Below are 7,423 nucleotides of genomic sequence, written 5' to 3'. Positions count from 1 at the left end.
CCTGAAGACCTGATCCAGCCAGTGTACAGAGGTAATGATTACCCTGCCACTGGGCACTGTGTGGGTAGCTGTAGTGGCACACTGGCTCCCGATCTTAGGCAAAACACAAACTATTTCTCAAACATCTCCATCCAGAAAACTGGACAAGTGTACCTGTCTAGGTTGAGCATAAACTGAATTTGCTACAACTAGTAATCCAAATCTCAGTCCAAGTATTCTATAAGGTATGAGTGGCTGAACTGGGACTTGAACCTTAGGTGTTTGATTACATATCTACCTTGTTACACATGAAGTTTTCTCCTCATCCATTTCTAGTTTTAAGTATATATATTTAAGTCAAGAGGGAACTGTGCAAAAAAAAAAAGGGAGAAAGTAGGATTGAAGTCATATTAAGTACACATACACACACACACACACACACACACACACACACACATATACAGAGCAGTGTTTTTCAAGTCTGCTTTTTCTCAGAAGTTCTTCTCAAGTTCGTTAATCAGTAATGCATCTTCAGACAAACAATTAAAATTTAATCTGAGGAATCGGGTTCATCTGCTTTTATGTTTAATATATTGCCATGTTTTCTTTTTAAACATGTTTCACTACTAAAAAAAAAACGTTTGGGGAAGAATAGAATTGAAGACACCATTGACTGTAAGTCTGTTATTTACTCACTGAAATCATGTATGTGGATAGTTGACACTTTGGAATAAACAGAAAACTTTTCTGTTCATTAAACTATAAGGGGTTCTGAGGAATCAGAAGACACCCAGAGTTTATAGCTTATTTACTCTCCTTCAACTTCTGATTATAGCATTTATATAGCATTAGGATCTAATTTGAGCATGAATCATAATGCACCTGGGGACAGTTGTGAAAATATTCTGAGCTCTTTGCTACCAGTGGGTGGAGTAGAGGATAGTTATTATAGGTGCCCTGGACACTATCAAGATAAGAATCAGGGCTTCCCTGGTGGCGCAGTGGTTGAGAATCTGCCTGCCAATGCAGGGGACACGGGTTCGAGCCCTGGTCTGGGAAGATCCCACATGCCACGGAGCAACTGGGCCCGTGAGCCACAATTGCTGAGCCTGCGCGTCTGGAGCCTGTGCTCCGCAACAAGAGAGGCCGCGATGGTGAGAGGCCCGCGCACCGCGATGAAGAGTGGTCCCCACTTGCCGCAACTGGAGAAAGCCCTCGCACGGAAACGAAGACTCAACACAGTCATAAATAAATAAAATAAAAGAACGTGAATTTCTTTAAAAAAAAAAAAAAAAGCAAACTGGGCTATTCATTTCAGTAACAGTCAAGTGGTCTTAGTTTGCATTCAATTTAAAAAAAAAAAAAAAGATAAGAATCAATAAAATTTAAAAAGTAATGATTAAGACGCAGTTTGTAATAGCTACTTCAGAGCTCTTCCTAAAGACCAGAAAATGTGTTGGGGCAGTGATGCTTACGCATTTACATAACAGGAGATCATCTAATCAGGCTAAGAACTAACTCACTAAGGTCTAGAGTCTCTTTTCGTGGCACAGGACTGCATACAGCTACCAGGAGGAAAAGCTTGACTTTTACTCTGTTGAAGCCACCCTCTGCAGCTGCTGTTTCATTTCTGATACTACTTACGCTCATTCCAGTAATGGGACAACGTATGAGAATTCCCTAGCCTTTCTGGCTCAGCCCCTTTCTTCCCACCATCCAAAAGATTTTATCTTTACTTGCCAATTTTTACATCCAAAGCTTTATTTTTTCTAAAGGTTTTATCATTTTAGTTTTTATATCTAGGTCTATGATCTCTATGAGTTAATTTTTGTCAATGGTGAGAGGTAACATGTAGATATCCAGTTTTTCCAGTACCAGTTACTGAAAAGATTATCTTTTCCCATGTGTCAGAATTACATCAGCACAGGGGCTTCCTTGGTGGCGCAGTGGTTGAGAATCTGCCTGCCAATGCAGGGGATACGGGTTCGGGCCCTGGTCTGGGAGGATCCCACATGCCGCGGAGCAACTAGGCCCGTGAGCAACACCTACTGAGCCTGCGCGTCTGGAGCCTGTGCTCCGCAACGGGAGGGGCCGCGATAGTGAGAGGCCCGCGCACCGCGATGGAGGGTGGCCCCCGCTCGCCGCAACTGGAGAAAGCCCTCGCACGGAAACGAAGACCCAACACAGCCATAAATAAATAAATAAATAAATAAATAAAAACTTAAAAAAAAAAATTACATTAGCATATTTCTGGAAAATAAACTGGCCATATATAGTGGCCTATTTCTAAACTTGCACTTCTGTTCCATTAATCAATATCCTATGCCAGTACACTGTACCTTTGAAATCAAGTAATGTAAGTTTTCCAACTTTCTTTTGCCTTTTAACAATTGTTTGGATTAATCTAGATCTTTGGCGCTGTCATACAAATTTTACAATTGGCTAACCACATTCATAAAAAATAAATGAAAAAAGTTTACTGGGAGTTGCAATTTTTTGTAAGATGATGTAGCCTCATTTCTCTCTGATGGGTACAGCTGAAATCCTTGGACATAATACAACACGTAATCATAAAATTACTCTGAAAGGTAGAAAGGCATACTAACTAGGGACCCCAGGACTTCCGGTGGAGCTGCCTCATTGCCTGGGCAGGACACTTAATAGGCTCTGTTCATGCCCACAGCCCCTGTAGATGTTCAACAATCATTAGATTAAGCCAGTCCATCACGTCCAGGGATGAATGGAGTCACACAATCTCTAAGACTCCCTCCAACCAGGAGGCAGAGCTGTGCTCATACAGTCCTTGTGTCTGCAGCCACATGCAGTAGGTGATGGAGGGGTGTAGTTTTTTCTGTGGTGTTCAGCTGGACCAAAGCCTGCGCCATCAAAATGTCTATCCTGCAGGACCTCCTTCTCACTTGGTCCCCTGCCCAGAAACAGCAGGCTTATCCTGCTTTGTTTTCATTTTTTTTCTGTCTGTGCCTGTTAGTGTTTTAGGGTTGCACAGTTCTTCTGTGCCAAGAGCAGGACAGATAGAAGACAAAACAAAAACAAAAAACAGGGGGCTTACCACCGAATTTCTCCTTGAATGCCCGAAGTTTCTTGACAGTCTACTTTCTTATCTCTCCCTTTTAGAGTCTTCTGCAGTTTGCTTCATTCATCTTTACCATGATTTTAAGTATCATAAGACCTCCACAGTTAATTTCTAGTATTTCAAATTGATAAATCTGATTTGAGATACTTTATGCACAGAAAAAAAAGCCTTTCCTTGATTGTAATCAGAATTTATGTATGTATGAACATATTTGAATTTAAAGTTTGGAATCAGGAAAATAACCTTAGTTTATTGTAAGGATAGGTCATTTTATATTCATAGAGATTTTTCTCTCTCTCTCATTTCCCAGGGATAACTTATTTCCCAAGTTGTGAGGTCCTAATGACATAATTATGCTATGAATGATTTTTCCCTTAGATAAAATTTTAAGGATTTTTCAATGTAATGACTACATGCAAAAGGATAAATAAATAACTTGTATAATATTATTTTGAACTCTTTAGTTAAATATTTTGGCTATATCTTGTCCCAGCTATGAAAAAAATTTTAGTTTACAGCAACTATTGAGGAAAAATACTTCCTTGTTTTGGGGAGAATTCTAATTTTGTAAGTTAGCCTTAACATGATTTTTGTTTTGTTTTCTTTTATTTAAATTTTTTCATGTATTTGTTATTTTATCATAATAATTTGCCTCAAAGATGAGACCAGACCAGTGTCTATATATCTTAATGGGTAGAAAAATCTGTGTAGAAAAGTCTGTGCCCTTTTCATAACAATAATTTTTTAATATAATCAATTTAAACCTTTACCCTATAGCAGCAATCTTAAACAGTCACAAACTGTACTGCATATGAGTATATTTATTGTGGGGCATATCCCTCTAAAAATAGTTATCCCATGTTCCTTTTTTTTTTCACTCTAAGTATCTTACAGTTTTGTCAATTATACCTCAATAAAACTGAAAAAAATTGACAACAATAGTACTAAAAAAATCATCATGAAATACTTCTAACTCCACAGAAAAGTGTAACAAATAAACAGGCATTTCACACCTGATTTTAAGAGATGTCAATATTTCTCCAAATGTGCTTTAGATCTGTGTTTTAGATCTTTAGAAAGTAAATAAAACCTTATCTATACAGTTGAAGCCTGCATTTGCACATTCCCTATCATATTTGCTCCGTCTCCAGTGAAACTGAGATGGGTCTTCCGTGCACAAACAACATTGATCTTGTGTTTTTTATTTTTTTTTTAAATTTTATTTATTATTTATTTATCTATTCATGGCTGTGTTGGGTCTTCATTTCTGTGCGAGGGCTTTCTCTAGTTGCGGCAAGCGGGGGCCACTCTTCATCGCGGTGCGCGGGCCTCTCACTGTCGCGGCCTCTCTTGTTGCGGAGCACAGGCTCCAGACGCGCAGGCTCAGCAATTGTAGCGCCTGGGCCCAGCCGCTCCGCGGCATGTGGGATCTTCCCAGACCAGGGCTCGAACCCGCGTCCCCTGCATTGGCAGGCAGACTCTCAGCCACTGCGCCACCAGGGAAGCCCCCGTGTTTTTTAAATTAATAGTAAACTCAAACAGTAAACTCAATTTCAGTTGAATTTACTATTATCAATAGTACTCTCATTATGATTCATATAGATCTAATAAGGTTTCTTAGCTGAGATTTAAGTTCTAGCTCCTCTTCAAATCTGCCCATTCCCTGGTCTACTCCCCAGCTCGCGTTCTTGAAGGCGCACTCCCCATGCAGCACAGCAGTCTCATTGATGCGGAGCAGGGCGACCTGTGGTGGCTGGTATAGGCAATACAGGCATGGCTTCCTGGAACTGCCCTGAGACCCAGCTGCTCAGTCCCCTGACCCAGCTGCTCGGTCTCCTTTTTAATGCCATTGATCACTATCAGAGACCCCAGCTCCTTTACTCTCCTGTCATCATGGTCACTATGTCCTTATAGTTCTCAGCATGAAAGTCACAAATAAGGGCATGCGGACATGGTTCATGGTGCAATGTAAATGAAGAGAACATACTAAATTAATAGTTTTAGATAAAATTAGTCATGGAGAGAGAAGAGGTAAAAGTGAGACCTCCACCTCCATAAAAAAGCAGAAATTTAGTAAAGCCGATGAAAGGAAATACATAGTTCTGTGTTTCCAGTGAAAACAACTAGGCTAATAACTACAGTATGATTATTTGCAGGCTCATTTCAGCTTGATCCTACTTTATTTTTATTTTGACCCTAATCTAAAGTAAAGCAGTATAAACCCCCTCATAATTGTTCAGTTTCAGTTAATAATGCTCAAAAAAGAACCATCATGGGAGGGAGCTAAACATCATTAAAACTAGGATCTTTCACATTTCCTATCCATGCTTCTTAAAGAAAAATGAGAAGTTTTATTGATTTCTTTTTTAATAGGCTGTTGAAATGTATTTCCTGGGTGTATTCAAGAGCAAATAGAATCAAGAAGAAAAGCTTAGAGCTAACATAAATGTCTTCGAATTTTAGAGTTAGCATAAATATCTTTGGAATTGTTAAAAAAAACACACAAATGTTACAGAAAAATCTCTGATAACCTAGCAAATAGGTCCAACTCTACCAATACTTGTGTGAAAACCAGAGCTTACATGCATTCCTTTTCTGTTCAGTAAACTCACTAATACAACTTCCTATTCCAAGTTATTGGAAGGACAAACTACTCAAGTGTTTAGAAAGATAAGATTTTAAAGCATAGATGGTTTATTTTGTATTTCTAATAAAGAAAACCTATCACAGTCATAGACTTTCATTAATACATTTCCCAGCCTATCTCTGTATTGTTATAAACTGAACAAAAGTTTAAATGCCTTAAAAAAAACACTAAATTGATACTGTATGACACTGTATTACTTGTGTGCAGGTTTATCTATGTTTCCTTTTTGTATGTCAAGTCAAATTTCTGTCCAGTGATACAAACTCTTTTGGGAAATATGAATCTCATCTCCCAGAGATCACTGTCCTTTGTTGCCTGATGTTCAGTGTCTTGAAAATCATTGTTACACACACACACACACACACACACACACATGCACATATATATACGTTAGTTTTGTGGTTGTTCAGGCAGGAGAGTTTCTGATCCCTATTATACCATCTTGGCCAAACATGGAAGTCTATGCAGTAAGATTTTGTTTTTCAAAGTGAAATAATAGAATATCAATACACTGAGTATTAAAATAGTGATTTGGTGAAATATTTAGTTGCACAGAAGGTTCTGAGAACTTTAAATCTGTCCCATTATGAAAAGACATTGCTTGGCAATTGTTCACCCAAAATACTAATGACGAGAATATCCACAGCCTCAGAACTGAAATAAACGGCATATACAACAGTGCACATGCTGGAGAGACATTCAAAGAACTCCTGCTGGAGGGAAAGAAGTTGACTTAGAAGTTGAAAGGAATGCTTTACACTAATTTCCCCCTATAATGCTGGGAAAAGAAAGAGGACCGAAGTATACGCTACTTTTGGAATATTATTTCATTATATTATTAAACAATGATTTTTACATATTGATTGAATTATTAAAAAATAAAACTCCCTATAGAAAATATTTTAACATGTAAAATAAAAAGAAAAGGATAAAATAATTTCCCAAATTCTCACAAACAAAAAAATCTGTCAACATTTTGTTTCTTTTAAACTTTTTTCTATGAATAGTTTCTTTTGGTTTCAAGTAATTGGATTTACAAATTGTATTCAAGCTTGCATGCTACTATTTTTCCAGTTAACTCTATAACAAAAAAAGTTCACATGCTATTATAAACTTTTTAGACATAATTTTTCATGGCCACATACTATTGTACTGAGTGAATATATTCTCCTTTACCAAATATTTTCTTAGAAATTTAAATCTCTTTTCATATTTGCCTTTTTAAAAATGCCCCACATTTTAAAATATTTCCTTAGGCTAAATTATTAGAAGTAAAATCACAGTGTCAAAGGATATAAATAGTTTGAAGGCTTTTGACATATTTTGTCAGACTGCTTTCCAAAGAGAAACCTATCCTTTGGAAATAAAATATATTTTATCATAAGGGATTATATTTTCTTCATCATTATACATTCTTATACTAAAAGTAATGTTGATCATCTTGTGGTCTACTTTAGCAATATTTCACTTCTTTTTTAAAATGGTTACTTTGTTGATGATTCAGACGATAATGTAGTAAGTGCTCAAAATCTCCCAATTATCTTTCCACAGTGAAAAAACTCATTTTATGTATGTAAATATATTCATATTGCTTCCCCTAATCTTTGTTTATAATATTTTTATGACACAAACAATTATAGACTATAATAAAATAACTAAATAAAATATTTTAAATAAGTAATATCATTTTGCCCTAGGGCACA

General features: G+C 37.0%; 1 long non-coding RNA gene across 1 annotated transcript; it reads left to right on the top strand.

Annotated features, from left to right (window-relative positions):
• Positions 1–958: 958 nt before the first annotated feature.
• Positions 959–2,210, top strand: LOC309663461. The gene is made up of 2 exons (XR_014265297.1): positions 959–1,164; positions 2,086–2,210. It is a non-coding gene; the product is annotated as an uncharacterized lncRNA (long non-coding RNA).
• The last annotated feature ends 5,213 nt before the right edge of the window (positions 2,211–7,423 follow it).

Source organism: Balaenoptera physalus (genome assembly GCF_965194825.1).
Source record: "Balaenoptera physalus genome assembly, chromosome: 6".
NCBI lineage: Eukaryota > Metazoa > Chordata > Mammalia > Artiodactyla > Balaenopteridae > Balaenoptera > Balaenoptera physalus.
The sequence above is the reverse complement of the archived record's forward strand: the minus strand, read 5'-3'. Positions and strand labels throughout refer to the sequence as shown.